The sequence below is a fragment of the Athene noctua genome, chromosome 2 (assembly GCF_965140245.1).
Source record: "Athene noctua chromosome 2, bAthNoc1.hap1.1, whole genome shotgun sequence".
NCBI lineage: Eukaryota > Metazoa > Chordata > Aves > Strigiformes > Strigidae > Athene > Athene noctua.
Genome location: NC_134038.1, coordinates 44,006,251 through 44,017,826, shown reverse-complemented (window position 1 = coordinate 44,017,826; position 11,576 = coordinate 44,006,251).

Below are 11,576 nucleotides of genomic sequence, written 5' to 3'. Positions count from 1 at the left end.
ACAAGCAAAGTTTTCCTCCACTTTCAGATATTGCACAGAGAAACAAATCAGACGGGAAACAGCTCAGATACACTCCCACACTTTAACCCTGTCTCTCCCATCCTCCATATTTTAAGTCAAACCATATCCTAATGACAGGGGCCCCTTACTGCCTAAACTCTGCTGTAAAGGGGGAGAGACAGAAACCCACCACTTCTCTGCATCTGCTTTGACATACTGCCCTGAGTTACCTTCTTCCCAATCTTGTACCTGCTTTCAAAGGACAGACACATTATTGACACAAAATACCTTTCAGTCCAGGAAAAGGAGTGGAATCCTCAAACAGATGTTCCTCACAGGAAATGAAAAAATAAAGCAGATCCACTTGGCTCCTGAAAGTACCACCGACCTTCTAGGACTTTTGAACCTGAGGCACCTTTACCTTCAGAGAGGCATGCTGGCAACACAGCTGATTCCCGGGCATGAGCTGCAACGTGGTAGCAGCAGTTGCTGCTGTTCCAGCTCCCACCACTTCTCCTTTTCCCTCTCAGGCTCCCTCTGCCTCCCTCTCGCTCTGCCAGGGCTCCAGCAGCACTCTGCACTGATGCACACGTTCTCCTCTGTCTCCGTCCCTGCAGCTCAGAAGCTCACATGACATATGTCTAAACACTGAGAGGCAGATAAATTAAAAGAAAAGCAAGAAATACGTTCTGCAATGAATGAATGCTTATTTTTAAAACACTTTTCCAAGTTGCCTTTCCTCATTCCACCTGCACTCCCAGGCCTCAAGCAATGATCCTCTCTGCCTTATTGAATCCCACAGGCTTTTACAGACTAGTGGATGCTGAATAAAACTGGAATTTTCTGTTTAGATGCCTTGCCTAGTCCATCAGTTCTTTCATGCCTCAGGTCTACAATTGTGCATCCAAACCACTTTTCACTGGGTGGCTGTGCCCCTGTTCCTTTACACCTGCAACTTGGAGGAAAGCCAGAAGACGGCTATCAAAGCGGAGAGAGGCACTCTGACTGCTGTCCTCAGTTTATTCAAGCTGTCCTACACCATGGAAGAAGCCAAAAATTCCCTGTACCACTGCCAGAGCTCCATTCTCCCTAGGCTCCAGCTGCAGTCAGGGATGGAGGGATGGTGTGTGCAGAAATCAAAGTTTATCCCTAATATATTCCACCAAGCATGGGCTGGGACTGCACCAATCTGTGTTCAAGATATCTCTTTACTGGCACACAGACCTTGAAATCCCCACCAGGCGTCCCTCTAAATGGCAAACTGGGAGAGGTAAGGCAAGACTCTGAGTTGCTCCCACTGCCTTGGAAGAGATGGGGAACAGCCAGGCTGGCTGCATCTCAGAGCATGCAGCAGGAAAGCAGGTCTCTGCAGGGAACAGCAGACTGCCCTGCCTCTCTGGGCATTTTGTCAAGCTTAGACAGCCACAAAAGGGGCTGTGGGTTTCCTTCATCCTTTTCTAATGTTGAAAATTTACTTTGTGCTCCTCTTTTTGAGTGTCTGTGATCAGGCTGGAGTTTCTATTTCTAAAACAACTTTTTTTTCTAAACTTATAATCAAGATGAGAAATTATGTCAGCTGTAGAATCAAAAGCCATGTAGGAGGTTTCAAAGGTACAGAATCCCCTCTCTTAGAGGCAGAGGCTTGTGCAAACGTGGTGATGGCTTTGACTGTGGCCACTGCTTTCTCCAGAACATCAGCATCTCCTCACTATCATCTGCATAGAGCTGTCAAAAAGTTTCACCCTTAATGAAGATGGATAAAAATGCAAAATAGCATACACGTGACAAAAACACCCCTGAGCCATAAGCATTTTAAGGACAGAACACAGACCTGGGACAATAATAATTTTTGGAAGATAAAATGAGAGTGTAACATAAAATGTACCCCATCCTGTGTTTAACCTTTACAATCCAATGGGCTCTTGCAGATGTACCGAAGGGAATTACTACTGTTATTAATACCGTTTCATACATAGTTTTACTTGGCGATTTTCAACTTCTTGTTAACATCTTCCCTGAACTCCTCCACATTCTGGAATTAAAATATACAGGAAAGCTTTAAGATAGCAATATTTTATCATTCATTGATTATTTATCTCTTATGAGCAATCTTTTTTAAATAAGTATCTTAAATATGAGCTGCAAAATAATAACATGGATTCTAAGTGTTAGGCTGAACTGAGGGAGAAAGGAGCAAAAGTTTGTCACTCTGCAGTTGCTACAGGTAGATCAGAAACTTCTATATGGGGAAGAAAAGTCTATTACTGCTCTGCATAAATCTAAAGCACAGATGATGTCAAAAACTCAGTAGGATTAACAGGAGACTCAAAGCTTATTCAGGCACCAGTGGTTGGACAGTAAGCTATTCTTTCTCTAGCTAAATTATGTGCTGAAACTCTTTAGTGATCTCAGAGCTAACACAAAAAAGATGTGCTCACAGCTACAGTCACTGACCCTTAATGGAGTGTGCATTGCAACTGTGTGGGACTGGAATGAGGTGGAGTTTGACCAGAACACTGCAAAATATAGGGTGAGCCAGCAGCAACACTTAAGTCACCTGGTGCCTTCTGTCTGTGTGTGCTCCATGTTTGGAGACTCAGTTCTGGCTCTCTGTTGCTGTAGATCTTTGCAATTCAATAGAAAGCAAGTTCTCAGGCTACGGAATTGCCTTTTCTTCTGAACGTCAAATCAAATTCATATAAACTGTTAAAATAATATTTTCCTTTCTTGTGTTTGCTTGTTGATGAAAATGTTAATATCTGAATTATCAGCAGTAACTGGTCTCATCACAGGTAACACCTGCAAGTATCAAAGAAAAACAAAAGGCGCACCATGCTCCATCACCATCTTCCTCTTCTTCAACACATAACGATTCAGTGCCTCTGTGCCCTTCCCAGTAGTCCTGCAGAAAAGGACAGGAGTGTCCTGAAGTCATGAGGGAAGAGAAAGAGTTTGCAAGTGACCTAACACAGACTGTCCACACACCAATGCTAGAAGTCCCCGTTTCCCTCTGAGAGCCCACGTTAGACAAAAGGCCCTGTTCTTTCCAAGGAAAGCAAGGAAAGATTTACGTAAGAAAAACAACATAAATGCAGTCTCAGCACTCAGCTATAAATTTCCTCCTCCAGCAGTGTTGTTACAAACCTGTGGCTCACATGACCCCCAGTTTTTTCACTATAATACTGCAGAGCCAGTGTTAACTTTGGGAAACACAACAGAAATCACCTGGACATTTTTAATTAAAAATACAAAGCTATGTATCAATTTCTATATTTAGGGAACATTGTTTAAGTGTGAATTCTAGCCCTCAAAGGTAAAAAAATACCACATTCAGCTGTCTAATACCTCGGCACTACATGTGCATTTACACAACCTTTCTTTTTTCCCCAGGCTCTCTGCCTCATTCACAGATCAGCTACACAATATTGCTACATTTAAGTGGAAGGTCAACCATAAATTGGGAATTTTGTAGCTGTGAAGTGTTTTCTTCAGCAATCCTAGTGAAATTCTTTGAATGAATAAGGAATATGGGGGGGAGGGAGATATGTGATATTTAACAATAGCAGGTGGGAAGGGCTTCAGCGTTGTCTTTTTTATAACCAAAAGCTAAAGTAAAGAGCTGCCTCCATCAGCACACTGCTTCAAAACCTTAACAATGTACTGGGACATTAATTCAGCCCTGACTCAGAGATAAGAATGAACCGCACTGAATCACTGGCACGACTCTGTGCAGCACCTGCTCACTGTGCTGCAGCAGAGACCCAACTCCATCACATGCAGGTTTTGAGTGAAAGCTGCTTAGTTGCTGACATTGTTTCCCAGAAGACCATGACACTTTCTCGCTTTAAGTTAAACGTGAAGGATAGAGCAGACCTTGACGTTCAGCCATGAATTATAACACTGGATACTTTGATGCAGGATTGTTTGCAGAGGTCACTTTTGTTCTAGAACTGGGGAGGGAGGCCAGATGAGTTAAGTGGAGCACACTATCAAGATGCTTTTTTAGTTCATAATTGGTTTTACTACCTGATTGACCAAAGGCTACAATAACAGTGAACATGAGTAAAGGGAGGAGATGCTGGAAACACTTTCTGGTGGCTTCAGTTGCCAAGGAAACAAAGTTCTCCTGTCTGTCTGCATCCAGAAATGTTAATGCTCTCTGTGAATGCAGCTCTTGGGATATGATGTATTTTACCCTCTAGAAAGACAAGCAAGGGAGAGGAAGGGGAAAAAGAGAGGCAGGAAAGTATGTGTAATACTTTCTAAATGTTCTTTGTACACGTTTTGCTCACGGAAGACTAAATATTCAGCATAAAACTTGTGCTTTGTTTTTTTACTTGTAGATGGCAGAATTTTGTGTTACATTTTAAAATAAATTACTAGTACAGATCTCCACTGTCATCTTCAGAAACCAGCTCAATGAAACCCTGAGCACAGGACAGCCTCTGTGGTCTGTTCCAAGACATGTCCACCTTCCATGAAAGGAAGGTTCTTGGAAGGATGTGGAGAGACAAGCCACCCTCAAACTGCCCACTGCAGGGAGGTGCTGAGCAGGTGCTGAAAGGTTTCTGGCCCTCAGACTTTAGAAGGAGGGGTGTCATACAGACAAGAGCTAACTGGCAGTGAGAAGGTCAGTGGCTGGGATTAAGGATTTCAGCAGATCATAACAGGAGGCCATCTGCTCTGCTCTGCTGTTGCTCTCCCTCCCTCCGGCAGCACTGCCACTGCACACAGGTCAGCACCTGCCTTGGCGCAGAGGCAGAATTGTCAGTGCAGGTCACCACTTTCCCAGCTTCCCTGCATTTCATCGAGGTCCTCAGCTGGAAGTTTTATAACTCCCCACTTTTCTGGAGCAGGCTACAGCTATAACTCCTGGAGGAGACACAAGGATGCCAAGAGCAGCTGAATATGAGCTACAAAACAACTTATAGTGCTTCTCTTTAAAAGAAAGAATTGTAGTATTCTTCAGATAGCTATAGATCAGATACAGATATCTGTGCCACAGACTAGCTCATCTGATACAGTTTATTTTTTTCTTAACTAAAAAAACCAAAACAATAAAGTTTTTCTAATTATTACTTACAACTACTTCAGTGGGGCACTAATCATCTTTCACAGCAAGGTGGCTTCCCAGCGTGCCGAAGCACAGTTCTGCTGGTAGGTGGTATGCTGCTCCAGGGACAGCATGGAGATCAGCTAACACAATCCAAACTGCCACCCAGCTTCGGCTCTCAGACACAAACTGGTGTTTAAATTTTAGGGGAATAAATAAAAGCCAGTTTAACATTAGCCTGGTTGATTCATTTTAGGATAATCCCTGTGGATTGTGTGGGATAAGTACTGGTTTTTCCCCAAAGACCTCAAGCCCCTGCAGAACCTTCTCTTTACCTTTTTGACAAGAAAAGAAAGATGATTCATTTTCAGGAGGTAAGAATTGTGTTGATTATAAGATTTAGGTATCGTTGGCATAATCTTCTTTGCTTCAGACTTCGAATTGTTTGTTGGCTTTTACTGATGCCTGGCAGAAGAATCAGACTGAAAAATGATGTAGCTGAAGCTAGAGAAAAGTAAATTTTACATATGCAGCCCCTAAACCTTGCCCCTCCTACCTCCTCTGCCTCCCGTTTTTGGCACCTTCATTCATACATAATTAATAGCTTAAACACAACAGTGTTTTGATAAAACAGGGGTGAATTTAGCTCTCCGGATAAGGGGTTGTACCAGTCTCTGCTGACTCCAGGGTAGACGGGGGAAGGCTACAGCCCCCTTAGCTGATCCCCCTTCTCTTTTCCCCTCTAACCGAGTCCTGTGAGTCGCTCAGTCGGGGCCACAGAGAACCCACCTGAGCCGCAGGAGTGAACAGCACATTAATAGAGATGCTGAGAGGGAAGAGTAGCAAAAAAAAAAAAATCGGGCCTGGAGGACAAAGCTTTCCTCAGTGCTGGAGCAGGAGTGACATGAAAGAGGGACTACCTAAATACACGTGTATCACCGATACTTACAAAACAAACCCTGACTTACTTGAGGTTATAGGGGTTTATTTGAGCACCACTAAACAACGGGTTAAGAACCGGGAAGCGATTCCTCAAACGCGAGGTTCAGGGGGAAGCCCCAAACTTGTCAAACTGCACAGAGAGCCCATTTAGCTGAAGCACAGCCGGAGAAAACATCCCGTGCCCTGTGCGGGACGGAGCGCCCAGGGGAGGAGGAGCCGCCGCCCGGCCTCCGCCCGGCTTTCAGCACAAACACCGGAGGGTGTCGGTTCCCCGACATGGCGGCGGCCGAGCACCGGCAGCTGCGCCCTCAGCGCCCTGGGGAGCGGCCTCCCGCCCGGCCCGGCTCCCCACGCCCGGGAGCGGGGTCGGTATGGCCCGGCCGGGCTGCCGCAGGCCCCGGGCGGTGCCGCAGGCCCCGGGCGGTGCCGCAGGCCCTTCGCAGCCCTCTCCCTTCTCCCCTCTGCCTGGCGCTGTCGCGTACCGTAGTCATTTTTCCCCCCTGATGGATTATATTTATAATTACTCCGCGGCATCACAGAAAGGCACGTATTTTAAGCCTTTTGAAGCTATTTGCTTCTGTGGGTGAAGCAGCAACATCTGTTAGAAGATAATGGCCAAAAAGACATTTAAATCTTGTATAAAATGACACGAAAAGGACAACGGGCATTTTACACTGTATTGTTTGATGCTGTTACTAAACTGCAGATCACTTAAGTATGAAAATGAATCTGAAAACTCGTGCCAATGGTTTGTAGCATATGGAACTGCGCCTTCTGAGGTACGTGTTTAGGTAGTGCAAGAAGAAAATTAGTCTGGGATCAGTTTGTCAATTGCTTAGAGCCAAGGTGGGTATCAAAGTGAGAAACTCATACTTCACTTAGGAGGTATTTTATGTGACTAAGTGGGTCACAAAATACGAAAGCCCAATTTTATTGCCATTACTTGCTGTGTGTAGTGCCACTAAATTCACATTGAGTAAAAATACCATTTCTAAAAGACAAGGAGAAGAAAAAAAAAAAGAAAATTACTAGAAGCATAACACAAAATGAGCAACCCAAGCTGAACAAAACCTACAGAAGGAAAAAGTGTTGACTAGGTATCATTAGTGTGAGCAAGTGACACCAAAAAGAAACACCAAGTGTAAATTAAGGCTTTGGCAGGGAAACAAAGAAAATCATGAAAGACTTAGACATTATACTGAAGTATACCCCATTACTAGGTTGTCTTCATCTTTTTTTCTGATTCCACCTCTTTTACTGTTAGTATAACCGCCTATTATTAAAAATTATCAGCATATTCATAAAGTAAATGGCACCAAGGCAGTTCCTTTTTATTTGAAATAAATCAGAATCCCATACCACCTAATTTTCCAAAGTACTTTTCAATTGTGGTAAAAGAAGATTACTAATTGCTTTAGGTTGCTAATTGCTCTGTGTACTGAAGGATTTTTTTTAGTAAATGCAAAGATCTTTTGAAATCTCAAGAATAGAAAATATTTTAGTGCCCAATGGTTTTATTTTCCTTGTTTCAATAACATGCTTTAAGTGAAGACACCAGTGTGTCTTTAGTGCCTGTGAATTCTTACTTGCTCTGTCATGCAAAGCAGCAGAAACTGCTTCTTTCTGCCAGCAGGGAGAGTTGGCCAGTCAGGCATTTTACACAGCTGGCTGTTGAAGATGAAACAATCTGGGTGTTATCCACACAAGCTATTAAGGACAGGGCACTAAACATGCATAGAAGTGCTTATTTCATAAGACACAAACAAATCACTAGCTCTGAAAAACACAAGACATGCATACAGCCTGTTATGTTCCCGACTACATGTAACCCTTTGACTCATTTGTATCCTACAGACAGAAACTCTTCTAAAAAATATTCACCTTAGAGGGACTGAGCCCAACAACCAGCTTCTTATGCAGATATGCAATTTCTAAGAAAATCTGCATCATAACTAAAACCAATGTTACTCCTAAAATTGACTTATAGGAAACCAGAATGTACACTCTTTTTGTACGTGTGCCATCCAATGGCTCTGAGTAATTTTGCACAACAAACAGACAAATTCCCTGAGACTGTCCTGTGATCAGCTGTCTTGTATAGCAGGTTTTCCTCAAACCAGAAAAGCTCAAGATCTGCAGATAACCCATACCTGAACACAATTTTTGTAGAAACTATCTTTTACGATGGCACTTTCTTTCCTCCAAAGTTGGAATATGGATGCATATGTACCCATACAAGGAGAGTGGGAGAGAGGGAGCTCCAACAGCTGAGGCTGGCAGATGAGTTGGTGGTTAGGGTTACAGAAACAACCCATCTTCAGGCTTTAGCTCCTCTTGGAGCTAGTTCATTGTAGATAAACAAATATTCAGAGAAAGACAGATTGCTCTCTAGTCTAGTAGCCAAAACTCTTGCTAGACATGTAAAAAGTCAAGGCTTACCTCCTTGCTCCAAATCAGATATAATAACTGCATTGATCTCACACATGCTGGCCAAGTGCATCTGTCCTTATTGGGTTCCACCAGTAATGTGTTTGGTTTCATCTGGAACATTCACATCTAAATTGCCAATAGCGATTTAACCTGTAAATTCTAGAAATAAAACTTCAGTATTTCAACATGAATGATAAAATAATCTCACTGTATTTTAGGTGTCTTACTTCAGTCATTCAGATCTGAAGTTTTGACTGTAGATTTTGAATTATATTTACCTTGAATTTGGCTTCTAGGAACCAAACAGGATAAAAGATGAGAGAAGAACTGTTCTTCTACAGGGAGGTGACACTCTAAATTTTGTATCTAGTCTGGACAATACAAGGAACCATTTGATAGTAGACAGAATCAAGCAGAGGCCTCTGCTCTTGTACTTTTGTTGCCTCTGGAAAAAAAAAAAAAATAAAAATTAAATGAACCCAAGTCTGCTGCGAAGATTTATATTCCTGAGCTTCTATAAGTGTCTTGGAGGAAAAAGTAGATAAACCCTTCTTATAAATAGATTTCTCTTCTTTTGCATGTCTGTGACAACACAATAACGAGGGACCTTCAGAGTTCATGGTCATCCCTGCTGTTCAGCCCAGCTCCATGGCCCCTGGAAGTCCTTCATGCAGGCATGCTGGCTTTTAGGTGAAGGTCCTCTTTCCCAGATGTTGCCATGGAAGCTTTTTAGTAACTCAGCTCTGATAAGCCTTTACTGTGCAGTCACCAGCTGGCAGTTTGGCTCAGAAAGCCTGAAGTCCCTCAGGACTGTCATTAATCTGAAGCCCCATAGAGTGTTTTAGCTAACACTGGTACTATGCACCTATGGTTTGCCTTGACTTAGTCCTCCATTCAAACTGCTTTTTCCTGATCACCCATTCTCTCTGTAATTTCTACTCCATAGCTGGTAGCTGACCCCTATGGGTTAGTATGTTATGCCAAGCAACTGTGTACTAAGGAAAAAATCTTACAGAAATACAATGAATATTTAGTGATAAACTGTTATAACTCAACCATTTATGCATACCTAAGGTAATAAGATAGCGATAATCAGGTGAAATAGTAATCTCATCTATATAATGTGAGCTTTCTACAGGCACCATTTCTGCAGCAACTTATTTCAACAAACTGAACATGGTCTTCAAAATACTAAATAAAACTGTTTATTTAGTATTTTGAAGACCATGTTCATGAATATTGTTCTTTTGCAGATTTTGTCATTTGAAAGGATAATTAAGACTACCATTTCCAGATTAATAATTCCTCCTGGAGAGAAGGTGTTTCTGGGAAAGTATCAGGGTTCAACATCTTTGAACCTATATGCCATATGTACACACAGCTACTGCTTTCCCTCTGTGATTGCCTTGTGTTGCTTTATAGCAATGCACTAAGTGGATTTTGGGGATACACTCCACTAAAACATTTTTTATCATAAAGATGTGTCCAGATAGATAGAGGATTTTTAAATCCCCCAACTCTTCTTTTATTTCCCCGTGGGCCTTGTTTTGTGCATAACTGGACATGATTAAATAAATTCTGCCAGCAAAATTGTCTGAACCAGCTCTGAGTGGAGGAAGAAGAGAAATGCCATTGTTGGTGGGAACTTTCTGCATTCTTTGCATTCTGATTAATTGTAACACACTGTTTTAGAAATTGCTTAAAGACCGCGATACTGCTGTGAGGCATATACAGTAAAAAGGTTCGCCATCTGTAAGATGAAGAAAACACATAAAGGGTGTACTGTGCTTCTAGATATACAGAAGGAATTGATAAGAGGGCCAGAAGCAGACTCAAAAGTCCCTTCTTTTTTCCTCTACTTATTTTTTCCTTTATCAGATTATGTTCCTGGCCTTTCTACAAGCTTTCCTGTCATGCCTGTTCCTCAAGCTTTTTCCTTGTGTTAATATCACTGTCTCACTATGCATCAGACCTGTGAACTCGCTGTGAGTCCAATAGTCCATCTGTATCAAAAGCTATCCACTAAAGGCTAGCAGGACTTGGTCCAATTAGCCCTGTTAATAAGGTCCTACAGGACAGGCCTTTTAAAATAGTGTATTATTTTTCTATTATTCCAGATCAATGAGAAGGATAGAAAATAAAAGCACATCTAACACCATATTGTGTGGAAACATCTATCCTTAATATTTCACATTACCTGCATATTCAGGAAATCAGTTGTTTTCAGTGTCTGAATGTGGTTCTTTACCATTCAGAGGAAAGAAGAAGATTATGTGAGCCATTCAGCTCTAGACCAACAGGAATTTTCCTCGTATAAAATCCATATCCTTTTGGTGCTGTAACTTTATGACAGAATTATTGATTAGTGTGCACGAGAATAGTTTCGGAAACTAAGCAACACCAGTACTAGCAACTAACTAAAGCCTCAGCCACCACTCTTAAAAAAACTTGTTTCCACAAATAAAAGGATATACTCAATACATATGTAATTGATAATTAACACTTGCATTGCCCCTTTCCTTTGAATGATATAAGCAACAATTAATTACAACTATAAAAATCCAAAATATGCCATTTGCCTTTCTAGTTTTTGTTTTACTTCCCAGAAGATAAATGAAATGCACATGATCTTATCAAACCTACATTTTAGTAAGACTTTGTACATCTTTGCGGTTTGAAAAAGATCTCTTAGGAAATATGAATTGATACATGAGAGAGAGCAAATCTTCCAAGTGGTTTAGACTTATGACCTTTTCAGTACAACCAAGAAATACGAAAACCAGAAAATAAGAAAGATGGTACTTTTAATTCTGACACTGATATATCTATAAGGTGCAACCACCATAGATATAAAATACAACAGTCAAATTATAAATTACCTCTCTTGGGAAGGACTCAAGTTTTGGGGCTTTAAAATTCTATCAGATATTAAAACAAAATTGAAAAATAGCTCCCAAGTAGTTTATTAACTGGTAAATAGTTGACTCCATAGCTCTTCTTCTACAATAGAAGATGCACATATCTTTGCTCCTAAAATACTATAGGTGGACATATCTTTCTTCCTATGATCATCTGTCCAGACTACACTGGTATTAAACTTTTCCCATTCTTATTTTTAAGAAAGATTTTTATTTTGTCTTTCTGCGTTTTG